At 54.9% G+C, this 24,880-nt stretch overlaps 1 long non-coding RNA gene across 3 annotated transcripts; it reads right to left on the reverse strand.

Moving 5' to 3' along the window:
* Positions 1-8,187: 8,187 nt before the first annotated feature.
* Positions 8,188-22,313, reverse strand: LOC306641997. Of its 3 annotated transcripts, none has more exons than XR_013758340.1 (3): positions 20,118-22,313; positions 9,817-11,737; positions 8,188-9,448 (listed from the first exon to the last, which is right to left on the reverse strand). It is a non-coding gene; the product is annotated as an uncharacterized lncRNA (long non-coding RNA). The 3 variants fall into 3 exon arrangements; XR_013758341.1 differs by lacking the exon at positions 20,118-22,313 and having other exon boundaries at positions 9,817-11,575; positions 11,687-13,176; XR_013758342.1 differs by lacking the exon at positions 20,118-22,313 and having other exon boundaries at positions 9,817-13,176.
* Between the last annotated feature and the right edge of the window lie 2,567 nt (positions 22,314-24,880).

Genomic DNA, 24,880 nt, shown 5'->3' on the forward strand with positions numbered 1-24,880 from the left:
CTAACTGAGTAAGCAGGGCAGGAGCCAGGCTCCTGGGACGCCCAGCCAGGCCGGGCCCTGCCAAGGCGCGGAAGGTGCCCGACACACCACTGCCTCCACACAGCAGGTCCACACTCAGCATGACCCAATCGTATGACACAAAACTCAGGTGTTGTAGGCAACCTGTCATGCACAACATGGACAGTCACACTTGCTCCTACCTGGAACAAGAATAAAAAGGGAGACACAACGGGGGTTGGAAACCCTTGGACAGGAAGTGTGGAATAAATCCCCAGCCGCAGCCCATGTGGACTGGGCAGCAGCAGGAGGCCCGAGGCCCACTCACCAGGCTGGTGAGCGAGGGGCTGGGGGTGGAGTAAACACACTGAAGCCTAAGGAAGGAGCTTTCCACCTGCGAGTTCTCTTCTCTCCCCCTGATTCAAAGCAAAGGAAGGCTAACGGAGCCAGACTGCTCACCGGGAGGTAAACACCAGGATTTCTTTTTGAAGCATATTAACATAAAAGCCTGCGTTTTTCTTTTCGAAACTCCCTCCAGCAGCCAACTCCAGAAGAGCAGCAAGGAGCCAATGAAGAATTCGGTGGAAATGCTCCATGCGCAGTCCAGGGGTCCAGGGGCAGCAGAAGAACTAGACTCTCACGGTGCGCTGAGGGGAGATGAGTGACAGGAGGCTCCTTCTAGAAGGGGCACATCTGTGACTCCTGCCCCTGAGGACTGCAGAGCGGGCAGAGCAGGCAGGACGCCAGCAGGGAGCCATTAGGAAGTGGCCTGAGGCAGCCGGGCTGGGCCTGCTGGAGAGGCCCGAGCAGCTTCAGAGCAGAGGTAGCACCTCTGGGGAAGAGGTGGACCAGGGACAGCGGCTTGTGCAAAGCAAAGTCTTCAGGAGGACGAGGAGTTCAAGGGAGGGCGAGTCTGGCGGGGTTAAAAGGCCCGGGTACCCACGTGCAGCGCCTCCTCTGTGGGTGGGCATGAGGGCCACGCCCTGGAGGTGGACATCTAGGGTTCCTTCAAACTGAGGGGGTCGTTGAGCCACAGCTGAGCCAGGGCTGCGGGGCAGTGGCGGTCCTGGGAAACTCAGAGAAGGGAGCGGGTCAACCGGGAGGTGCCGGCACCGGCACCGGCTGTCCCAAGAGCTGAGCCAAGTCCTGAGCAACGTCCCTGGAGTACAGAGCTAGTGGCCTTCGGAGGGTCCACGGTAAGGAGACGAGACAGTTCTGAGTGAAGCCAGATTTCACCGGACTGGGAATGGACGAGAAGGGAGCACGTGGGGACAGAGGATGTGGGGGACAGTGCTGGGCAGGCCGCGCTGGTGCCCGTCCTCCATGGCCGCGCCCCTGCCATCATCCAGCAGGCACCCCAGCACCTTAAGGTGACAGACCACCCACTCGTCCAGCAACAGGGACATGGAAACCAACAAGGCAAAGAGCTGGCTGAGTGCAACGCCAAGAGGCATCTGGGCAGGGATGTTAGGGTACAAAGGGACAGACTCTGGACAGGGCTGTGTTTACTACAGATTGTGACCCGGGGAAAAGCCAAGGTCCCCACTCTCATGGAACTGACCTCAGGTCATGTCCGCCCCCAGGCATGACACAGCAGGGGGGACCAGACTTAATAGAGGAAGTTGCACTCTGGACACCAAGGAAGAGAGAGAGAACAGGAAAGAGAAAGGAAGGAAGGGAGGGAAGGAAGGAGAGAGGGAGGGAGGAAGGAAGGAAGGGAGAAAGAAAGGGAGAAAAAGAGAGGGAAAGAGGAAGGAAGGGAGGGAGGGAGGGAGGGAGGGAGGAAGGGAGAAAGAAAGGGAGAAAAAGAGAGGGAAAGAGGAAGGACGGGAGGGAGGGAGGGAGGGAGGGAGGAAGGGAGAAAGAAAGGGAGAAAAAGAGAGGGAAAGAGGAAGGACGGGAGGGAGGAAGGAAGGAAGGAAGGTCCATTTCAACATGACAGGTGAGATCCCCGTGAGCAGGTGGCCTCTGATGTGGCAGTGAACCATCAAAGGCTCATGGAGGGTGGAGACAGTCACTGCAGGCAGAGGCTATAGTATTTTCAGGAGCACAAGCTTTAGGAAGAAACTTCTGGAAACACTGTCTTAATACGCATTGTCTTAATGTAAAGGAGTGAGCACAAAGGGTGGATCTGGGGCAGAGTCAGACTTTCCAGAAGCGACTTGGTCAGGCCTCTCGGATCACCAGATCCAAGCTCCCTACCTGCTCCAAGCCACAGAGACACTATTGATGCGACGCCTTTGAGACCCATCCCAGCTCCATGCCAGGGCAGCACGGCAGGCCTGCCTTCGCGTGTGTGTGCAAGGTGTGAGCGCCCCTCAAAGCCGCCTGTATTCCCAAGCCCCCCTCTACAACCACACCACACCACACCAGCCCCAGGGAGAGGAGAATAAGTACGCTGGCCCTCGTCGGCTAGATGTCTGCAGGACGGTCATGCTCGGCAGCGCATTTGCAGTTCTCCGGTGCAGATCACATGTCTTCTTTCTTAAGAAGACATCACGCCTGGATGGCATGCTGTACTGCACAGAAAACACTGTGTAAAGAGGGGGCCGTGCTATAAAATATGAGAATGTGAGGTTTAAGCAGAGTTGGATGAATTTTTAAAGATCACCTTGCGACTTTTAATTAAGGCAAGGGGGCTTAGTGTGAACAAACACTGGAGGAGCCCTGGCTACATAGTATCAACGAGCCTTGGTTTCAAACTTGACCAACCTTCTGCCCCCTGGAAGACACAGTCCTGGTCTGAATTTCCAGTCCTGGTCTGTATGAAAGACGCACAGTGAGCTGTGGTTTGGGGCCACCTTCACGGCCACTTCTTTGGCAAACAAGGCAGAGCTCACAGCAGTCAAAGCAACCTCTAAGTTGGCCCAGGACGTCCAACTGACCTGGCCCTGACGGGGTATTTTCAGCTACAGGCAAACTTGGCCTTTATTCTTCAGGGTGTGAATCTGGCACTTCTCAGGATCAGTAAAGAAGCCTTTTCAAAAGCCCAAGCTCTAAGGAAATCCTGCTTTCTGCAACCAGAGTGCAGAGATGCTTAGTCAAGGTCCGGCTACCACCGTCTCCTTGGGAGAAGGATGACAGGAGAGGGGCCAGGCTGCAGGGCAAGGTTGTGGACTGTGAAAACAGGAGGGAGACCAACAGGAAAGAGGTGCCCCCATGCTCCCATCTGGACTGGGGGGACTCACCGCCCTCCTGAGCGGATGGAGAAGGAGAGAACACAAGGACCAGGGGAATGCTTTCTGGAAAAACACGAGGGCGGAGGGGAAAAGGCAGAATGATGTAATGCCAGCCAAAGGACCAAGGGGAGGCAGGCGGGCAGGAGTGTGTTTATAAACATGCTCTGCGTGGGGGGAGGGTGGAAAGAAGAGAAAGTCGCCTTCCCTGGAGCCACGGAGCCATGAGGGAGCAAGGTTCCCAACAGCTCCAAGTGAGCTGAGCTTTTAAACAGCTTTATAAAAGTATCTTACACAAGAAAAATAAAGATAAGAACTATTGGCAAATAATGAAGTTGCTGGCAATAAACTATTGTTAAGGAGGGGTCAAGGGCATATTCAGAGTTACTAGAAATATGCAAATGAAAGGTCAAAACAACTGCAGCCGAGGGCACTTGGTGAACTAGCTGAAGACTCTGCAGCACCAGGGAAGGACTTGTCTTTCCATGGCTGCCCAGGGAACAGGTGCAGTAAGAACAGGCTGCTAACACAGCGCGGCTCTGGTGGGAATGGTAAGCCTGGCGAGTGCAATAGTGTTGCCACATCTGCACGTGGTCTGGCCTTTACCTCTCCCGTCAGTCAGCGTGATTGGTCTCACTAGAGCAAGGCATGTTTAAATCTCATTCGGGAATGAAATGGAAACAAAAATCCCAATTATGAAAAGAAGAAAACTGAGGCCCTGGGTAATCCAAATCCTGGTTGAAGATCAAATGCCAAGTTGGTGACCCATTTTCTAAAATTCAGACGACTTGAAAGGATAAAAAGAAAGAAAGGAAGAAGGAAAGACAGAGTGGATGACAGACACAGAGGCTGTCAGGACTCAGGTCGACGCGGCTTCCAGGCCTCCAGGCTTCCAGATACTTCCAGATAGGCAGCCTCACGTTCTGCCTGCAGGGCTCTCGCTGGGCGCCATTTTGGAAGTAGACCTTGCCTGTGTTCATTATGCCATCACCATGCAACATTTTCCAGCCAATTTCTTACTCTGAGTTACCCTCAGCCAAGGGCACAGCTAAAAATCTGAACACCAAATAATTCTTTCAACCCTTAACCCAAACAAATTTCAAAGGACTCCCACCATCATTCGCATTTTGCCAGACAATCTGTGCCTGCCCCTTTGCACTGCCCAGAGCTGCCGCAGCCTGGGTGTATGCTCCAGAGCCAAGAGGAGGGAAGTCTTTGATTGGTTTCTGCAAGTTGGCTGGCCCAGGGCGAAACGCAAGTTTGGAAAATGTCAAGGGGGAGGAGAGGGAGGGGGCTAGCACACAGCACTGCACACCAAGTATCTTGCTGAATTGCTCATCCTGACGCCGACCTACACTATGCTTCAACTGGGTCTCAGTGTCCCCTTTAGCCTCTTCCCCTGCACACTGAGCACTGCAGCCAAGGTCTCTGCTAACATCCGTCACTCCCTCCCAACCACCTGACCGAGGCCTGGTCAAGGTGGATATTCAGTTCCACCCGCTCTGCTGTGCTAGCTGATCAATGGCAAGCAGTAAAGAACATCCCGTGCCAAAGGACGGCCTCTGCTGGGCTGACTCAGCCCAGGACAGGAAGGTGGGGGGCATCTGGCATTTGCTGCAGCCCTTGGTTGTTCCTTACAAAATATTAACTGGAAATGGACTGCGTTGGCCGGGTTCTAAGAAGGTCACCCGGCTGGCTTTGAAAGGCAGAGGCACTGTCAACAAAGGGAAGCGATAAGCAGTGTGCTGTTCCTCTGAGCTAATGTGTCCAATTGTGTACCTCTGGGATCGGCTTTATATCTCTCTGCAGATCAGTGTGTTTTTATGACGACCATCTCCATGGCAACCAGGTGTCCAGACGCTAAATGGAGCTCAAGGCTATTCAGTCTCAGCCAGGGAGAGAAGCCCCTTTCCCTGCCTGTTCTTCCACATGGAGGATTGGCATGTGGGGCGGGAGAGGTGGGCCATCCTCCCCAGGGCCCAGCTGGGCACAAGGGACAACATGAGGGGAGAGGGGCCTTTTCCTTATCAATTTTCCTAATAATCCAGCGAAAAGGGCAGAGTGGGCCAATTAAAGCTGCCTGCAGCTAAATGGGAAGGTGTTACAGACACTGGGGGACTGGAGAGATCTTGTATGTGGCAGTGGGAGAGACACTGAGGCAGAATTGTCCTTGATAGCCTGGTTGATAGCCTAGGGTCGACATCCACAGGGAGAAGGAAGAAGAGATTTTCAAACAGAGCCGTTCGAGGAGACTGAGAGAGAAAGATGACAAAATTGTGGAGATTGCCTAGGAGCACAGAGCTGCGGACAGAGCAGGGTCGGGTAGCGCAGCTCTGGCTGGGCTGAGACAGGGTCCCCTGGATTGTTCTGGCAGCCCAGGGGAGGTTCCCAGGGAGACCGTGGGGGAGTGGAGGTTGCAGAGGAAGAAGGAGAACCTCGAAACTCCACCCTCCCAAGGCAGCTCAGGACACCGAAAGCAGTTAAGCCAGGGCCACATGGGCCTGTCCCCTAGGTGAGCCTTGCAGAGCTCCGCGGCTCCGGCTGGTTCTCTCTGATAGTGAGGGACAACTGCTTCTTTGGTTTTGAAGTGGGCCATCTGCACAAGCAGGACATCCACAGCCACGTGGCAGGCCTAAACAGGAAGGAAGGCACACCCACCACGAGGAAGGGGCAAATCGGAACAAAGAACATGCGCGTGAACCCTGGGAAGAAGTTTCCCGGAGTGGCACCTAACCAGGCTGCAAGTGGCCTTTTGAGGGACTCCCTTCCTGGCCATGACCTAAACCAGGGCCTGATGGGGGTGCAGCGCAGGAGGGCACGTGACCGCCTCCCTGCCCCCAGTCCAGAAGTGGAGTCTCAGATGAGTGGTAAGTCTGTGGCTCCCTGAAGCTAGGTGTGTCCTGGAAGCTACTGCCCTCCCCCAGGGGAAGCCAGGGTCAAGTCCATAAGAGTCGGCATGTCTGGCTACAAAATGAAAGGAAACCACAGTCTCCATGAAGGAAGAAGCAGTAGGAAGCAGTCTTTTCTTTTTCTTTCTTCAAAAAACAAGTAAGATCCTCGACCTGTTTGAGATTATTGAGCAAATCCTTTGAAAAGGGCTTCAGGTCACCAGCCAGCAGACCATGGATGCAGAAACTGGCCTTCTGACTTGCCCTTCATCCTGACCCCTGAGAATGCAGGCTGGGTGTCCTGGGGGGTCTCTGCCTAGTTAGGAATTAGCAAGTCCCCAAAGTCCTGATCCCCACATGATAGGTCCAATGCTCAGCAAGTTATTAGAAAATCCTATTTCGAGTCTGTTATGAAACAGAGGTTTTGATGTGCTGCCAGGTTTATGGGGAACTCTAGAAACAACACTTGCAGCCTGAGAAGCGGTCCGGGTGGGAGTTACATAAAGCTTTCCTAGGGACTCAGGTTTATCACAGAATGCAGGACTGCACTGGAAAATCAGCTGGAGGAAATGCAAAACACGAGCCAGCCACTATCCCCACTGGCTCTCAGGGCAGCCAGCAAGCCTGCAGGAGAGCTTTTAACCCTGGGGACCCGCAGGCCAGGGCTCTGGTTGACTGCAGAGTCAGCCCAAGAATGCGCAGCCTGAAAGGCACCTTCACGCAGCGCTCACCAAGGCAGGCCACTCTTCCCTCTGAACCAACTGCTGGTTGAAATTCACAGACGTGTCCTCTTCCCCTTCTTTGGCTGCTCCCAATTCCTCTGGGCACTGCAGTAATGAAGGGGTAAGGTCACCTCTTTGAATCCCTGCCAGGTGAAACGCATCTAATGGCGAGACCGTGCATCGGAAGGAAATGGATACGAGTCTCTCTTCTGGACTCTTGGATCCAAAATTATGCAGATTAGGATGGAATCCTTTTCTGGTGTCGATTGCCAACTTCTGTGGGGTTTCTGAAAAGCATGTGTCCAGTCAACGGTTTTAAATCTCCCAGGGCTGGAATGGGGCTGGGAGGGGAGACTGGAAAAAGAAGCTGCTCAAACACCCCTTGGGAAGGTGAAGATCGTGGCCAACCGCCTGCGGTGGTCAGCTTAGCCTGCTGGGCTGGCTGGGTGAGGGGCATGTGCAGAGTGGGTGATGGAGAGCAGTTAGAGGGAGGAGAGTCCCTTGGTAGGCTGCCCCTGGTGGATCTGCCGGAGCCCTAACACCTCTCGTGAGGTGTCTGGACCCAGGATCAGTTCCCTGACCACCTAAGAAAGGGGCTTCATTTCATTCGGAATGAAAACAATGCTTTTCTCAAATCCAGAGTGCTGTGTGCAGAAGGCGGTCATCCGGCTGGTGGGTAACCTCCCTTACATGAATCGGATTGCCCTCCTCTGGAGTCTCTCTCTGCCCCCTCCCTGTACTTGGCTGAAGAGGGGGCAGGGTTTGCCTTAAAACCAACAACCCCAAGACATTTCCATGCCTTCAGAAGGTGAATTTCTACTTCAGGCAGTCCTTGAGAAGTCACTCAAAGTCCAGAAAAGGAATTGGCACTGAACTATCTCTTAAAAGATGCCATTAAAAAAAATAAATGGAGACTTCCAAAGAAGGCAACTAATGTCCCCAGCAAGGGCAGGTGGGGTCCTGCCAGAGTCCCTGGTTCCAGTAGATGCTATTGTGCTTGTTCATAATAAGGGACACCCTGTGCAGAGGCTCCACCCCAGGATCCTGCCCCGCCCAGGTTGGGAGGCTGCCTGCACTTGGGGGCTCAGAACATCCGGCCCTGGAAAGCAGTCCACAGCCGGCATGGCCCTGCTGAGCCCATTTCAATTGAAATGAGATCAATACTACTCATTTTTCTCTTGCTGGCTCCCGGGTGATTCATGAATCTGAAAACTAGTTCATGAATCAGACTGTGGCAGGGTGGGGGGCCGGGCAGGGGCGGGGACCGTGTGTGCAGTTTCAAACCTCGTTCCTTTCATGCACCCGGCCATGAGCTGCGGAACGCTGGCTTGCCTGCTTGCTAGCTCGGACCAGTCTTTTCAGAAGCAGCTTCGACTCCCACTTAATTCACCTATTTTCTTTCTGGAAAGTGAAAGAAGGATACTGTACTGATTGTGTGATTGTATCTGGGTGGGTATTCTCAGGCCCTTTGTGTTTGTTGCTGTGGGCAACTTTCCCAACAAGAGCTGTGTGTGTGTGTGTGTGTGTGTGTGTGTGTATGCTGGTTTCTGTGTGCACACTGTGTGCGTGCGTGTGTGTATGTTGATTTTTGCGTGCACATCTTGTGTGCGTATGATGGTCTCTGTGCACATCATGTTTGTGTGTGTGTATGATGGTCTATGTGTGCACACTGTGTGTGCGTGTGTGTGAGTGAGTGAGCAACGTGTGACCAGCCATGGGCCTTTTAACCCTGAACGGGAGCCAAGTTCATTTCTCTGCAGAGCTGCCTAAGGAAGCACGAGATGGGGCAGTTGGAAACCACATCCCTGTGAGAGCTGATTACAGCCGACTAAGGAAAATGAGATTTTTATCTCACAGGAATTCAGTTATAAAAATAAAATACAGCGTCTGGCTTGATTCAGCTAAACCTACAAGCACCAGGGTGTTTTTAATTTAACAGAGAAGCCGGACAAGGAGAGTGACCTAAAGCATTGCGTGTAGAGAGTTAGGGGCGAGGGGGCGGCTGCAGGAAGTGAGTGCGGGGGGTGGAGGGACCGGGAGGAGGGCGAGGAGGGAGAAAACCGCCCTGCTGGCACATGAATGCAGCAGGGATGATGTCACTGGAGCAGTCGGAGCAGAGGGGAGAAAAACAACCCAGAGCTGTGCTAATCCCGTTTGCTGCCCTGAAGGGAATGGACTGCGGCCAAGGCAGGGAGTTCTGGGAAACCATATAAGGGTGCCAAACAAGCTTTGCCGCCAACATTAGGAACTGACAGCTTTGTTCTTTGTCACTTGGCTGCCCGCCAGAGGCCTCATTTCAGCTCTGCGGCATGATTACCCTGGACGGCCGCCAGCCCCGCGCTGAGAGCTCCTTTTCTTCTCCCCGAGCTTCGCCCCGTCTCTTTCCCTTTGCCAAACATGCAGCGGTTACCATGGCAGTGCAAAGTAAAGTTTAAAAAAAACACAACAAAGTCGAGAGGCACGCCTCGATCCAGATGTGCCACATGAGCAGAGCGGCGGTTAACCTCTTCATGGGCCTTCCGCGGAGGGAGGGCGCAGCCGGCCCTGCTGGGGAGGTGACTCCAGGATAAACAGGGCAGAGCCGGGCGGTGCAGGAGGGGCTGGCTCCCAGGCCCTGTTTTCCTGCTCGCTCGCTCTCTTCCTGCGGCATGGCGGAGTGCGTAATCTGAAACGGAAAATGTCATGCTTTCCACTGGGAATGTGGCCACAGTTTTGAGAAAGCTCTAGAAGCCTAGGTCCATGAGTGTTAAAGGCAGGAGGAAGGAAGGGAGGGGAGGGGCAGTCACGGTACACCCTGGTCACCAGAGAGCAAGAGCTGGCCATGGCAGGGCTCTGCTGGCTGCTGTGTGGGGCTCTGGGCCGGGCCAGGGTGGTGGAAGGAGGGGAGATGCTGGGAGCTGACTGGCCCTCGGAGCCTGGAACCCGGGGACAGCCACGTCCCTTTTCCCACTTGGAGGCACACCCAGGGGTTTCACTTTACAAGGGGACTCTGCAGAGGCCAGTCTTCTATTTTTAATCAGGTTCATTTTTCACCTGCTTGGAAAGTGGAACATCTCCTGGAGGTGACAAGTCGTGACGAAGGCAAGTCTCCAGCAGATAGCTGGCCAGCTTCCGAGGCGAAGGGTACTTAGAAGTGGAGCCCAGCTGCCAGCTCTCCCCACTGCAAAGCCTGATGCTCCTCCCCCTCAGGGTTCAGCAGGATTCCGGGAAAGGCCTTCCTGCTTCTAAGAAGGCTCCGCAGCAGGGCTGACTCCGCGTGTCCTGGCCCTGCCGCTGGAGGGACAAGAAGGCCCCAGCAGAGGCCTGGGACAGGGCTCTACAATGCACATTGGCTAGTTTTCACCTTCAGATGCACCCCCAAGGGCCTCCTGTGCCTTTGCAGACCAGGCATGAGCGCCTCCCAAGTGCAGGGAGAGAAATGGAGCTACCAGGAGGCGGGCTCAAGGTCAGGAGGGAAGGGCTGGCGAGTCAAAGACCAGGGCTGCAGCTTCCTGCTCCTCCCCTCCTCCCTGCCCTCGCCACAGGCCCAGGCTGCCCTTCGCAGGCCCAGGCCTGGCTGGAGTGGGTCCTTCACTAGTTAACCCACATGCCACTCTGGGGACAGCAGTGGTGAGCCGCCCCTTTGGGAAGTGGTGCACAGCAGAGCTGGTGCCCAGACCCACCCCTGCTGAGGGATCCTGGACCTGCACGTGCTGGGGACATGGCCACCGCAGCTGGAGTGAGGAAGGGAGGGGCACGTGGCACAGCAGTCACCGTGCAAACACGACGCCTGGCACGGGGCCCCCTGAGGATGGTGGAGCCTAGCAGCAGGGAGGAGGGGGACAGGAGGCCAGAAAGAGGCACACTTTCATCCCAGGTGGGACAGACTGAGCCAAGGATAATTGCCAGGCAGGCCTGGTCCAAAGATAAAACAGTCTCTTAAGACGAGGAAAGGAAAGGAAGCCTGGGTTCAGAGCAGGACTGAGAGTCTCGCCTCCCTGTCCTGAGCTCGCCATTCAAAGCCAAGGAAAGAGGATCCCACCTTGGGGACAAAAACCCCTTCCTGGAGTCCACCAGAGCAGTGACCCAGAGCAAGAGAGGGCTCCTGGCCTTGAAGCCGACGTGGCCCAGGCCTGGCCCAGGCACATCCCTGCGCCCTGGGCTGACTCCCTGTGAAGGCAATGCTCATTATGTCGGAAGGGACATTGAGTCCGGCATGCGCCGTGGCACATTGAGACAGACCCTGCACAGCAATACCTCTGAGCCTGTGACAGTCATGGCCTCCTGTTCACCCAGTTTGGTTTCCCAGGTGCTGCCTGGGAAACCCGCCTCTGGCTGGATGCCTGGGCCTGCCCGCCCATCCCGGCATACTGGAAACCTGACTCCCGGGCCTCCCGTTCTCCCACGGCCTGTGAGTGGAGAAGGACCAGCCGCAGGAGGAAGGCTGCTGGGCTGGCTGGCCCTGGGGTGTGGATGCGGTGCCCAGGGGCTCTCCTTGCTCGGGATCCATGAGTTCCCAGCAGTGCTTGTGAAACGATAGAAGCCCAGTCCCATCTCTCCCACGTTAGAGCTGGTTTCCTATTGAGTTTGTCAGGCAGACGGAAAGGAAGATCCTGCGGGATTTGTCTTTCCTGAGAAGCCAAGAGAAAGCAGAAGCAGGTCTGCCTGGCCTGGGGGAGGGGTGGCGTTTCCAGCCACAGAGCCCTGAAGTGGAGGGACCGCATTTGCAAAGGGGTTCACGTTCTCCTGTGATCTTTCACTTCTAGGGCCAGATGTTCCCCCTCTTTAAGTTCAGTTTAATTTCTTACTTCACCTGCATGGTAAAAATAATTACATACAGAGACCTTGCTGCACTAAAACTCAGAGATGCCACCTCTGCTGTTGGCCAAGAGAGGCTTCATGGCCGTGGATGGGCAGCACTTACCGTGTGTCTCTGCAAGCAAGTGGAACCATCGGGTCTGTCCTGGAGAGCAGCCTGCAATCATTGGCAGAAATGAAGGGATACAAATGAAGACAAGACCCCAACAGGGACTTCACAGAGCCTGTGCCCTGGCACAGGGCTCCTACTGAAGAAGGGTGTTAGGGGTGGTCACCACAACAGAACACCTGACTTCAGGTGCAGGCCTCCAGACAAGCAGGGAGAGGGCTGGAGAACGTGGGGTGCACATGCTCCACACCCTGTCCTGCATACCCAGGGCTCTGAGGGCTCAGGACAGGCTGTCTGCAGAGGGAGGAGAGATTGTTCTCATGCTGGATTTAGAGTTCCGCCCTGGTGGGTTGCAGAGTTTGAAGACTAATGCAGACGGCAGGAGGTCTTTGCCGTGTCATGCCCAAATTGGTATTTTGGGACTTTCAGAATCACCTGGTCTTAAGAAGCCCACTCTGACCGTTTCCAGCAGGGCTGGCCTGAAGAGCTGTCACAGAGGAGCCAGCTTCAAAAATTTTTAAGAGACTCGGAGGTTTGCATTAATGTTGGAGAGCTCAGGATTGGACGTGCTAAATCTTGCTTCTTCCCTGCACACGTAGTGAAGAGGCAGTCAGCCGACGCACACTGAAATGGGTCTCTGGGTGGCCATGTCAGCCTGGTACCACCTGTGCCTGCACAATCAGTCAACAGAGTCATCACTTTTAATCTCAATAACTTGCTCCTCAAGTGCCATAGGATCCCCATGGCACCTCAGAGCACAAGGCCATATGTACGAGGCTCGGGAAAGCCACAGGGATGCCAGGGCTGTTCCAATCAGGCTGACTTGGCCAAGATCATTACTGGTGGCAGGAGCAGGTCTCCAACCTGCATCCCTAGAGTTCTCCTGTGGGGCATCGAGGCCAGCTCTCCCAACAGGGCCACTTGAAACCCTCCCAGGCCCTGGCTCCTTCCTGGAAGATGCCCAACCTGGAATGCCAGTGGCAACGTCTCCTGTGACCTCACGGATGCTCAGGGCGCCCCCAGGCCCTTTGGTACTTCCTCAGGCAGGTGTCTCTGAGAGCCAGAGGGTCCTTCCTTGCCGTGGAGGGAGTCCTAGAGCCTGAGTCTGTGCTGATGTCACACACAGCACTTCCAACAGGCCATTTGAGATGACCCTTGGACAGGACCCTCACCTGTCTGCAGAGGGGGCGACAGGGCTCAAAGGCCCCAGGTGAGTCATTAGATGGACTTCCACTAACTACTGGGGCTGCTGTTGGGGCTTCAGGGCCTGGCGGCTCATCTTGCTGGCCACAGGCTGGATTCTCAAGCTCCTGGGTGACCTGGAGATGTATGGTCAGGTCATGTGCTTCTCTGATTTCCTCTGTTTACCCATTTTAGTGATGGCATCTTCAAAGAATTTGATGATTCCAAAATCAAGTGAGGGCTACAGGGGACACTTTAAGAATCACCAGTCCCTGTAGTGATGCATGGTGATCCAAGGAGGCAAGCAAGACATCTACCAGAGCAGGGAAGTCTCCCCAGCCTGCTGACCCGGGGCCTCTGCAGGCCTGCAGGACATCACAGAGCACTGTGAGGGCCTCACTCTCAAGCACATGGCCCATGTGCTCCCAGGGTGTGAGCTTCCTGAGGCCAGGGCTGCATTGCAGGTGTCCCCAGTGTCCTTGGAGAGTCTGGAGGAACACAAGGCCTGTTGGAGGGACTACAAGTGTTCCTTGCCACTAACAGTCAGGGGTCACCTTCCTGGGAAGAGCTCATGCAAGTCCCTGAGGCAGCTCCACATTCTGGCTCCTCAGACGAATCCAGCTGAGTCTCAGGTGTTGAGAATGAAGGGGTCTTGGGGCCACGTGGACCCACCTGAGTGGCTGCTATCCCACAATGCACTCTGGCACCCATCCGCCATCCCTGCGAGGAGATGGCCTGCCAGGGTTGGAAAGTGACCCACAAGGTCCTGCTGTTGAGTCACAGTCCAGATCCGGGAGGTTTAACAGTGGCATTGGCTGCAGTGGCCTGAGACTTTACATCTCTAAGTGCAAAAGCAGCAGAGGGCTTTGGTGGGGACTGTTGTTTGTATTTGAAGACTAAGAAAAGGCTCTGATATTTAGCCAGAATATATCCTTTTAGCTGGCATGTAGATTTTAGCAAAATGATACTGTATATAATCAGGAAAAGGCAAACATATATAATCTACATCTCCCCGGGGGGGGGGCATAAAACTGCAGGAACTATCAAGCAAAAAGAATAAAAGCAATCTATTCACCTTGGCATGCCCCCCACTGCCTGCGCTCGGAATGCCCTTGGGCAGGTTGCAAGGGGCAGGCTGTAAGATGCCCAGCCTGCCTCTGCCTCTCAGTGTCCGGTCCAGGTTCCCATTTCCTAAGCCGTGAGTCAGCTTAGTGTCTGGGTCATAGCTGCTGGTATTTAGGAGAGGCAGGTGACAGGGTTCCAAAGCAAGTCACAGACTGGCCTTTGCTGCAGAGACGCTCTCCAGTCACACACATTTGTTGAACATTATCTATACACAAAGGCAGAGAGGAAGGTGACCTTAGAGAGGTCACTCTGGCAGAGTCAAGACAAGTGACAGAGACAGCATCTTTGTTCTTTGGGAAATTCCAATTAGTAAGTATGACGTACGATGAAGGAGAAAAGTGCCCTGTCTCCATGTGGGGACAGTAGGGTTTGCAAGGCCAGTGGTCCTCATCCATGGTGACCTGCACAATAGCTCTCGGCAGGTCTGTTAAGCCTGGCTGCAGGGTGGACTCTGCCCCTCCTGAGGCTCAGCTCGCTAAGGCAGCAATGGGCCCAGGAGGGGTGTCCATGGTACATAAGCTCAGAGACAGCCCTCTCCAGCTTCCAGGGAACAAGAGCTGTGCTTCAGCCCCACTTAAGGTCACTGGTAGACAGCTGTGCATCCGCTAAGAAAGATCTAGCTACCTGGGTCAGGCTGAGAGGAAGGAGGCCCATCCCGGGCATGGTAACGTGGCTTTCTGCCAGGGAGAATGGGCCTGGAGCAGAAGACCCATCCCTCAGCTCATCCCATTCCCCCTTCAGGGGCAGCCTTCCTTCATTACACTGGGCCCCAGAGCACACTGTGGCAGCCTGGGGCATCTCAGTGCTCCCTGGGGGAGACAGTCAGGAAAGCCCAAGATCTGCACAAGGCCAGGGAGACGTGTTTAGGATGGGGGCCTGAGACTGCCTGGAAGGAGGAGATGGCAGCTTGCGACTTACAGCACGCAGGCCTTGCGACGTTCAGAATGCTGGTGAGGTATGATTTCAACCAAGGAGTCCTTTCCGCATGCCCCTCCTGATGTTCAAACCAAACAGCCAGAAAACAGAACAGAAGAACCACCACAAACAGGGCACCTGCCTGCCCTCCGGGTCTTCAAATCAGACCAAGCACCAAGAGTTGGCAACGAGAAGATCCTCCCAGGTAAATCCTCTGGTTCCTTCACTGATCCGATTCTTTCACCATCAAAGAGTAAAGCAGCAATACTAGCAGGGGCAGGAAAACCCTGCGAAGGGCAGGAGTGACTCATGACGACTAGCCACCAATCCTACGCTGACCGGGGCGCTTACAGGGGCCCAGGACCCAACAGATAACACGAAGCGAACGTCCACCAGCCACTTTCTGGCATTCTCCAAGGCAGATAATGCAAGCACTGGCCTATTGGTATATGTTCACATCTGCACGACTCATTAGAAATCACTAAAACACTTAAAAACCCAACTGGCAATTAAGATCGACAATCACAAAGTTAGAAAACCAGCAGTGTAGATGGTAATTTAGAATTTTAAATGGAGGCGCATGCTTTCCATGCCTCCTGAAGTGGGCAGGGTGCGTGTTGAGGCTTCGGATGGATTCGACCCACCAGCCGCCCCACTGTGTGCAGAGGTTGGCAACACCAGCTCACGCCTCTCCTTTTTCTCTCCTCCCTCTCTGGCTCCTCCCTACTTCCTATTTTCCAAGTCTTTCTGGTTCCTGAACTCCCAGGCTTTCTCTTCCATTTCCAGGCCACCTGGTGATAATGGTGCTTCTTCAACTGTGACCTCAGATGTTCCTCGGGATGTGGCCAACGTGGATGCTGTGCTAGGCTTGCTACAGATCACCAAGGACACCTCCCCGCAGGACCCAGCTCTCCCCGGTCCTGCATGGCGGACAGCTCCTTCGGCTGGAGCACCCTGGCTGGCCGGATGGCCTCTAACCAGCCCCCAGCCTCCGCCAGCTCTCCTGCACGCAGGGAGACCACGATGACCATGGACAAAGCCTGCTCCCAGGGAGCAAAATCTGGTGGACAGAGGTGGGGAACAAATGAGGACCCACAGAAGTAAACAGATGGAGCACATAGTGACAAACCCTTCACAGGACAGGACAGGGCACCTGGGCAGTCGGCAAAGGCTCTTCTGCAGAGGAGAACTTTATGCTTGGGTGGAAGAGGAGCCAGCTCTGCCAGTCCCAGCAGCCAGCAGCTGTTCCAGGAGGTGGGAACAGCTGGCCAAGGCCCCAGGGCAGGAAGGCACCAGCATCTGTGAGAGCCAGGATGGGGAAAGGGCCGGAGGAGCAGGCCAATGAAGACAAAGGCGAGACGGCCAGCCCGAGGCTGAGTGCTTTCAGGAGCTGCTTTAAGGGGACAGGAAACCATCAGAGAGCTTTAATAAAAAGGGCACAGTTGGATTTGGTTTGCAATTTTCATATATCACTTTGTTACATGGAGGTATGTAAGGTAGAGGCCAAGGCAGGCTGGGGGACTGGTCAGGAGGCACATCCATGATCCCAGCAAGGGGACGGGCTGTGACAGTGGCTTTGGTGGGACCTTCTGCACCCAGGATGCTGACCATCACTGCCTCAGCAAGGTCCCCTTCCCTTCAGTGTGTGGTCCACTCGAGATCCCCATCAATGGGCCCAGGCGGTGTCTTTCCACGTCGTCCCCCTGGGGCACCCCTGCCAGGCTACACCCAGCAGAAGGCAGGGACGCTGTGCTGGGAGGACCTCAGGCGCTGAGACTGTGCGACCTGGTCCACATCCGCTCCTCGCCTCTTTCTAACCTGGAGGACTGGTCCAAGGGCTGGAAGTCCCTGAGCTCAGGCTCCTCGTATGTAAAGCAAGAACACTAACGGCCTCACAGCTGTGCGAGGACACGGAAGACTGTCCTCTGCAGAGCCTGGCATGAAGCAGGCAACCAGGATGGACCTGGTAGTCAGCAGTGGTGGTACAGTGACGGAAGGATGGCCCCCCTTCCCACTCATTCCTCCTGGGAACCACTCACTGCTTTAGGTACTTGGTTCTATGAACAGCACAAACCCAACACTGTACCTGGAAGTGGACACATCCATGAGCATTAAAAGAAATCCAATGAGTTTGAAGGTGGACCTGCTTGACAAACAAGGCAGGGCAAAGAATAGAGGGCAGTCCCACACTCAGAGGGCACAGACACCGAGACCCGGGCAGATGGCGCTGACCTGGATGGAGAACGGGAGGGTCAGAGCAGTAGAAATGACGTGGGGCGGAGGGAGCGTTGGGGTCCGGGGTGCCAAGGGCTCAACCTGGAGGCTTTCATGTGGGGCAGGATGGGAGCTGGCGGGGGTGGGGGCTGCAGGCTGCAGCCAGCTCCGACTTGGGACTTAGACTCCCGCTGCTGGACTGAGGCAAGGCTGTCCAGTGCAGACGGACAGAGGGTCAGTGAAGAGGCTGCTGCGGCAGTGCAGGCAGGGTGACGGCAGCCAGACCAGGTGCCAGTGACAGCGTGGTGAGCAAGAGGCAAAACCGCCTCACCCTGGTATCTAAATTCACCTCCAGGGATGCAGCCAGGCAGCCATCACAGACTCCAGGCTTGTCTGTCTGAAGTGGCCACCTGCTGACCAGCAGAACTCCTGGAAAAGAAGCTTCCCTCCCCCTGACTGCCACGTGTGACCTCTCCTGCCCCCACCCACACAGCTCCAGGTGCTGTGCCCTGGGCTGCTCCCTGGCTGCTGACCCTAGGCTCCATCTCCTAGCTCGTCCTGGCTTCTTCCTCACACAGTGGCTCCAGGGACAGCACTTGCTGCAGGGACCCTCCTGGCTTGGCCAATGTCCCCGTGCTGGGCCCCAGCCAGGCCTGCATCTGCAAAGCCCGAGCCCTCTGCCTTGAGGCTGCTCCTTCAGATGGCCGCCTTGTGTTATGGAGGCCTGTGGGGATATGTCAGTCTTTTCTCCTTTTCCCCAGGACCACCAGGAGAAGCAGCTGGTCTCGGGCCTGGCCCCTTGTGTTCAGTTGTCCCTGTTTGTCAGTGGACTTTGGAGTCTCTTTCAGCAGAGTCTATCTTTCCTGTCTTCCACAGCTCCTCAGGGGCAGAACGTAACTATTTCTTGTTTCCGGTTCCACTGCTCTGAGCTCTGGCTCTGGCTCTGGCTCTGGCTCTGTGCTCTCAGCCCAGGGAACACTCAGTGGTGTCATTTACTGGCTACCTCAAGCCCTGTCTGCCCACAGGAGCCATTTTGAGCAGCTCTGACTAAAACACCGACCGACAGAGTGGACTAGAGCCAAATGAGCGGCCTGTTCAAGTCTGTCTGCAGCCCGGCTCTGAGTGCTCCTGGAGACCACCGGGCCCCCTCACCTGGGCCTCTCAGCCCCTGGGGGCAAGAGAAGGCAAAGCAACGTTTCTGAGAACAAGAAGGCGGCCTGGCGCTCCCGGCAGCCCTGTGTCCTCAGAGCAAGCCGTGTCCCTCAGAGGGACCCCGACCTTCAGACGAGCTGTTGCTTTGTGATTGTCATTTCTCCTTCCCTGCCAACGGCACCTGACGAGTATCACTGAACACCTGCTCCACCAGGTAGAGAGGAGCCCACGCAACCCGGCTCTCAATGTCCCTTCTGGGTCATCCTAGGAAACGTCTGGAGGGGAAGGTGACCCTTGGAATCAAAAACAAGCAAACTTGGAAGGTTCATCGTGACTCAGGAATATACTTGGTCTAAATGCAGACACTGGAACCAAGAGAGACTTTTCTCTTATTGAGGTGGATTGGACACAAAACAGGACAGGGTACATTCACCTCGCAGACCCCTAAACCCCAAGCCCTACTTTTAGGAATATTGATTCCTTAAAGGTGAAAGAAAAATAAAGTGCACCTAAACCTTTGTTTGTAAAAGTGTTGAATATCTGTGATATAAACAGATAATATCAGTTCACCCTTGAAAGGATATGAGAATGCGAAGACTTCATAACAAATTCTTTTGAATGTTCAAATATTCGATACCATAAACAGATTGCTTATTTAAAAAAAAAGATAAATAATTTTTAAAGCAAGAAGAGAGAAAGTGAAGTGAAAGAAACATGATGCAATCCAAGCTCTGGACAAGCTGACGACGATTCCCCTAGGGAGCCTGCCGCTGTGGCCACACCCCATCCTGTGCAGGTGCTGGAAGCATTTACAGAAGCAAGTGACTTCTGTCAGGGTCAAGTGCCAGCGGCTGGGCAGCTCCGCTGCAGAAACCAGAACGTTGGGGAGCACGTCTCACAGGAGGGAAAGTGCAGGAGCCAAGGTGAATGGGTTTGCTTCCCACTGTCACTCCACAGAATGCCCCGGAAGCAGAGTCAGGGGCACCAAGGGAGGGTACAGCCCTTCCCCACAGTGGTCCCCAGTCTGACCTGAGCACACCCCCTGGCCTCTACTGCCCTGTCGCCAGTTGCTTCAGGTCTTGGTGTGGAAGGCAGGAGGAGTACTTAAAACCAAGAAAGATAAAAGCAAAGAGGCGAGAGGAAAGGGAACTTGAAGGACAGGCAGTGGGCACCTGGCAGCGTGGGTTGACGGCTCTGATCTTGCCTCACCTGGTGCTCACCCCACCTGGTCAGGTAGTTGTAAAAGCCTGGAGGCTAATTCCTTAGCCTGCCAAGAAGCTCTCCTGAAGCAAAGGCCAGATGTGCTAGAGAGTCCCCAGGCCTCCTTGGACAGCTCCTCTGCTTGGGCTCACCTGGGCCTCTCTGGGGCTGCTCCTTCCACCCTAGGTGAGGGCAACAGATGTGGGCAGGGAAGACAGAATGCTGTGGGACAATCACCCCAGAAAGAAACCTCCCCTTCCCCTCTTCCAGGAACTGCCAGTTTCAGGGCAGTGTCACTCATGAGCTGCTTTCCATTTGCAGCTAGAGGGAGAGGGGAGAGAAACAAGCACAGATGTGAATTCTGGGTAATGCCGCCTGGCTTCCCCACTGAGCCTGTTGCCATGGCGACACACTCCAGTGATGGACCACTTTAGGAGGGGTACAAAGAATTGCAGAGAAGCATTGCAAAAAAAAAAAAAAAAAAAAAAAAGCAATGTGAGTCTGGGCCCAGGCTTCCCGTCTGCTGGAAGCCTCCTCCTGCGGGTGCGTTCCCCGCCCTGGCTGGGCCCCTGCGTGCTCAGCAGATGTGGACTGTCTTCCCGTCGTCTCACTCACACCCTTCCAACATCCAGAGCCCCACCAAGCTCACCTTCCCTCGGCAGAGCAGCAGGGTGGACCCGTGCTCCCCACAGGCTCTGCGCCTGCTCACCGCTGCTGAACTCAGCCCTGCGTCCCTAATGTGGCCATGCTGTACTTCTGCAGTTATCACGTTGTACTGTGGCCTCAGAGTCCCCAGGGCACCTCTCTTTGTTTTGTGTCTTCATCCTCCAGTTGACAAGAAAAGTCGCAGGAAGGCAAAGCTGCTTCTGCCCTGCCCAGAGCCCGGTCAGGGTGGGGGTGGGAGAGGAGGGAGGTGAGGAGAGGGGTACCCTTCCTGCAGCCACGGATCTCAGCTGTTGAGGGACAGCCTGGACATCCGGTTAACTAAGTGGCCAATTGCTTCCTGATGCCTCCAGGAAGAAGATGCCTCCTTACCTCACATTTCAGGAGAAAGCTTGCTAAATGACTCAATTTCCTTCTGAAAAATACAAATGGTGCTGGTCATCTCATGGGTGAGAGTTCATCTCGTGCTACGGGGCCTTCCATGGTCTGCTGAGCCCCTAGTGAGTGTGAGACACCTGCATCTCATTTGCTTCTCACACGGTCCCTTTGAGGAAGGTATCATGGTGCCCATTGTACAGACAGGAAAGACAGCTTCTGGAGGGACGTGCCCAAAGTCACTGGCCCCAAAGCCATGCTCTCTGCCTCCTGAGCAAGGCTGACAGCTAACGCCAGTTCCAACCAGCTGGGAGAAGGAGGGAAGGAGCCAGTCTCCCTCTGCCAGCCCTGACCTGCTCAGTTTCTGGGGAAGTGGGGGTCGGGCTCAGTGTTGCTGAGCAGATTATTGCCCTGGCAATGACAGGAGCTCTCTCCACCTCCCTCGTACTGAACACAGCAACAGGGATGGCAGGAGGGAAACTCGGCAGGTGCCCTTCACCCGGGCCTCAGTCTGTGATCTGACTTGAGGATCTGGGCTGAAACAGCTCCAGCTGGTTGCTGAGTGACAACAGATAAGTGGCATATATAGCGGCAATAACCATGCCACCAACAGCCTTTAGCCGTTTGCGTACGTCAGGCGCTATCTCAGTGGCCCTGGTCAAGATCTTATCCAACAGGTTCAAAGGGCTAACGTGATTTGCCCAAGGCCCACAGCTGGCAAACTGCAGGGCCAGACCTGGGCCCTGGTCACCTAACTCCAAACCTACGCACTTTCCAACAGCACACACCAGCTCCGGAGTCGGTGATCCATCTGACAAATATTTATTGAGGACTCACTATTGCTGGGCACTGTTCTGGGTGCTAAGGACACATCAGTAATAAAACAAAGATCCACAGCCCTGGAAGATGAGGGAGGAGTGACTGGAAAGTGAACACAGACTGAGAGGGAGGACAGAGGCCACACAGGTCCAACGACGGTCACAGGCTTGACCCCTGCTAAGAAGGGAAGGCTGTGGGTGGAGCAGGACCGGGCAGCAGCCCAGGGGGACCAGGAGCTCGCTTGGGGACACACGAGTTTGAGACAACTATTTGCTGGGTGGAGGTGTCAAGAAGGCCCTTGGAAATATATATTTGTTTTGTTTTGTGGATCTGGACCTAGTGCATGCTAGGCAAGAGCTCCACTACTGAGCCCCAGCCATAGTCCTCTTGGATGTATTTAGAACGCAGGAAATATTCTAGAATATCTAGAAATATAGTAACTTTTAAGATTTTAGATGTAAACTATATTCATCAGGGGAACAGAGATGGATGTCAAGCTTCTTGTTTCCCATAAGACGTTTGACGGGTTAAGAATCATGGTCTTCAGTACAACAGAAATGCCGAGCTGGGTGGGCAGGGAGGAAGGAGCAAGTCTATCCAAGCATGGGAGGAAGCTGGTGGAGGTTAGTCATCATTGTTCCAGATGACGCCGAATACTTGCAAAGAAGCCTGATGTCTGAGCTTAAATGAATATGAAACGGGCAGTTTATCTGGGCAGAGATTTCAAGTCCTGCACAGAGACCTGTGGGAAGAAAGACAATTGCCTTCATTCACATTATGTTAACAAGGCTGTTGGGTCTTCATGGTCAACTGGAAGCTCACTGGAGGGCCCAAGAGAGGTTCAGGGTGACTCTCCTCTGCATTCAGGGACGTGGGCAGCACGATGGTGACTCTAGCTGTTCACATCAAGTTTACTGTCACCAAATTCCTCAGCTGTGGTTACAAGTCTTAGAAACAGGACGGGCTGTCCCCCAACGCTGGGTACTCTCTGTTGGACAGGCCCCTCCTAGCCCCAGCTGCCCTCTCGCCTTCCCAGGCCTCTACTTTCTGATGTATGGAAACGAGTGCCACCATGTCAGACCTTGGGAAGTCACCAACCAGGGCTGTGAAGCCACGGGGACATCAGGGAGAAGCCCCAGGTCTTGGCCTGAGCGGCTTGAGAAAGCCCAGCTTCAATGCCAAGCGTGGTGTGGCTGCCACCCTGAGCCGAGGCGACCCCGTGACAAGCAAGACTGAGCCTGGTGCAGACAGCTGGGCACCTGGTCCCAGAGCCTGGACAGACACCTGGATTTCTGCTCTGCTCCTCTCCTGCTTGGGCTCTCGATTCTGTTCTAAGACCTCGCTCGTGATCCCCACCCAACAGCAATAACGCTTAAGTGCCCAGAGTGTGCGCATTGACTTAAAGACAGCCTTGTCCTTCTGGGGGCGGGTGCCCAGGAAACGCTCCCTGTGGCTTCCTGTTGGCTCTCACACACAGCCACCACTGCTTAGCACCAGCTGTGACCTTCGGGACCATCACTGCACATGTGGGGTGCACTACAGTGGTGTTCGCCTCTGTGTTTTCTCAGTGAGTCCCTTCAAGACAAGGATGACCCCTTTCAGTGTTGTGGCCACAGCAGGAAGCCCTGGGCCTGGGACACTGTAGGTGCCCGATGAACATTAGTGTTGGGAAACCAAGGCACGGATCTTGTTTGGGGGTCATTATGAGACCACGTCAAGGAATGAGCTTGGAATTGCCTTTTTCAACTAGTGCCAGAGGGGAGATGGGCGTGTGGCCGCAGGCTCAGCATGGGCCACAAAATGCTCCCCATGCTCACTTCTCAAAGGGCACAGGAGCCAGGCGCCCTCTCCCCTACACCCGCTGTTCCCAGCCTGCCTGGTGGACACAGCTTGGCTGGGTGGAGCACAACCCTCTCCTCTGGAGCACCGGGAGCACGTTGGCTGGGGACGAGTGTCAGCTGAGGCCACGCTGCTCAGGAACACGGCCTTGCACTCATTCTGCTGGGGTCACACTTGGGAAATATTTTTGATTCTGTTTCCCTAGCTTGTTAACCTTTTCCTTCCCGAAACAATGCCCAGGCTTGTTCTGGCTCCTCTCGAGTAGGAGGACAGGTGTGAGTCGAGGCACGAAAGCATCTTCCCCTTAATCTCATTACCAGGGCTCCTGGGTTTTACTTCTTTCCAGGGCTCACTTGCTGTGAAGTGATTTCCTTTTGGAATCGCTCTCTCTTTGCAAAGCTGGGAGAGAGAGTATGTTTGGTTTTGTAGGGAAACTAGGAGAGAAAGACAAAGGTTCACGGAGCAGAAGCAGGCCCTACATATCAGTGGACCCGCTGACACCACCAGCCACTTAGGCGAGCGGTCACTGATTCCTGATCTGAGTGAGGTCATCACTGGGGGTCGGCCTCTTCGGGTTGTCTCTTCTCTACCTGAGGTTTGTCAAATGTGTGACTGAAACAGCCATGCTTTGACAGCTGGTACGGCTCCTTTGTTTAGAGAGCATCTTATTTCAGCCTTTTCCCCCTTGAACGCTGTCCATCTGCCTGCTTGGCCACCCTCTCTCGATTCTGACAAGCATGTGGCACTCCCAACATGTTCCTTCTAAGTGTCGGGGACGGATCCGTGCTGCAGTTCTGTTCTTATGTGTCAGCATTCACGTCCAGTCCTTGAAGGACTTTAAAGAGGAGCCAGCTTCTGGTTAGTTCTCCCACCCGTTTCCTCTGACATACTTCTTTCCCCTTCTGAATGGTTTCATAGGTTGTCACTGCAAACGCAAAGCTGCAGTGAGGGATGGAAGCTTCTGGAAAATGACTGATGGAGCCGCAGGAGATCAACAGACAACAGCAGAACCCACGCCTGGAGCCTGCGCCAAGGGAATGGGGAGGTTCCCGCTGCCGATTGTCTTGCCACCTCAGGTCCTCCATCTGCTGTGCGCAAGCTGCTGTGCAGATGGAAGGACGCGACCTCACCTTTCTCGGCCCGCGCTTGGCTCCCTGTGCTAAGCACAAACATGGCGACACGCGCCTTGGAGTGAGGCTCCTGCAGTGGTGCGGCCGCGGCTCCCGGGAGTCTCTCTGGGACGGGCCTTGGCTCCTGCTCTGCTGGAGAGCTCCTTCCCCCTTCTACACAACAGGGCGAGTACCAGCACCTACCTCCTGGGGCACCACGTGGGGTCCTGCCCTCTCACCTCACTCATGAATGTGGGCGTGAACTCAGAGGGAAGGAATGCAGAGCAGAGTCCCTGCCCCTCAGTGGGGGGATCCAGTGCAGGAGGAGCAGACCCATGACGGCAACAGCACGTCCCCTGCGTGCACACGTCCTCTTCCACCAGCTCTTGGTTATATTTTCATGTGAAAGCATGTGGGGGTGAGGGAAGGGCTCTGGAAGCTTCCATGCCAGTCCTCTGGCAGCTTGTCTGTCCCCCTGAGTCCTGCAGGCTCGCGGCTCTATGCCCATTTGCTAGAGACGGTGACTCAGCCTGACTCAGACACAACGCTGACAGCTAATTGAATTCCAGTGCGAACGTGTCCCCCTACCTACAGCAGC

Source organism: Sciurus vulgaris (assembly GCF_902686455.1).
Source record: "Sciurus vulgaris genome assembly, chromosome: 12".
Lineage (NCBI taxonomy): Eukaryota > Metazoa > Chordata > Mammalia > Rodentia > Sciuridae > Sciurus > Sciurus vulgaris.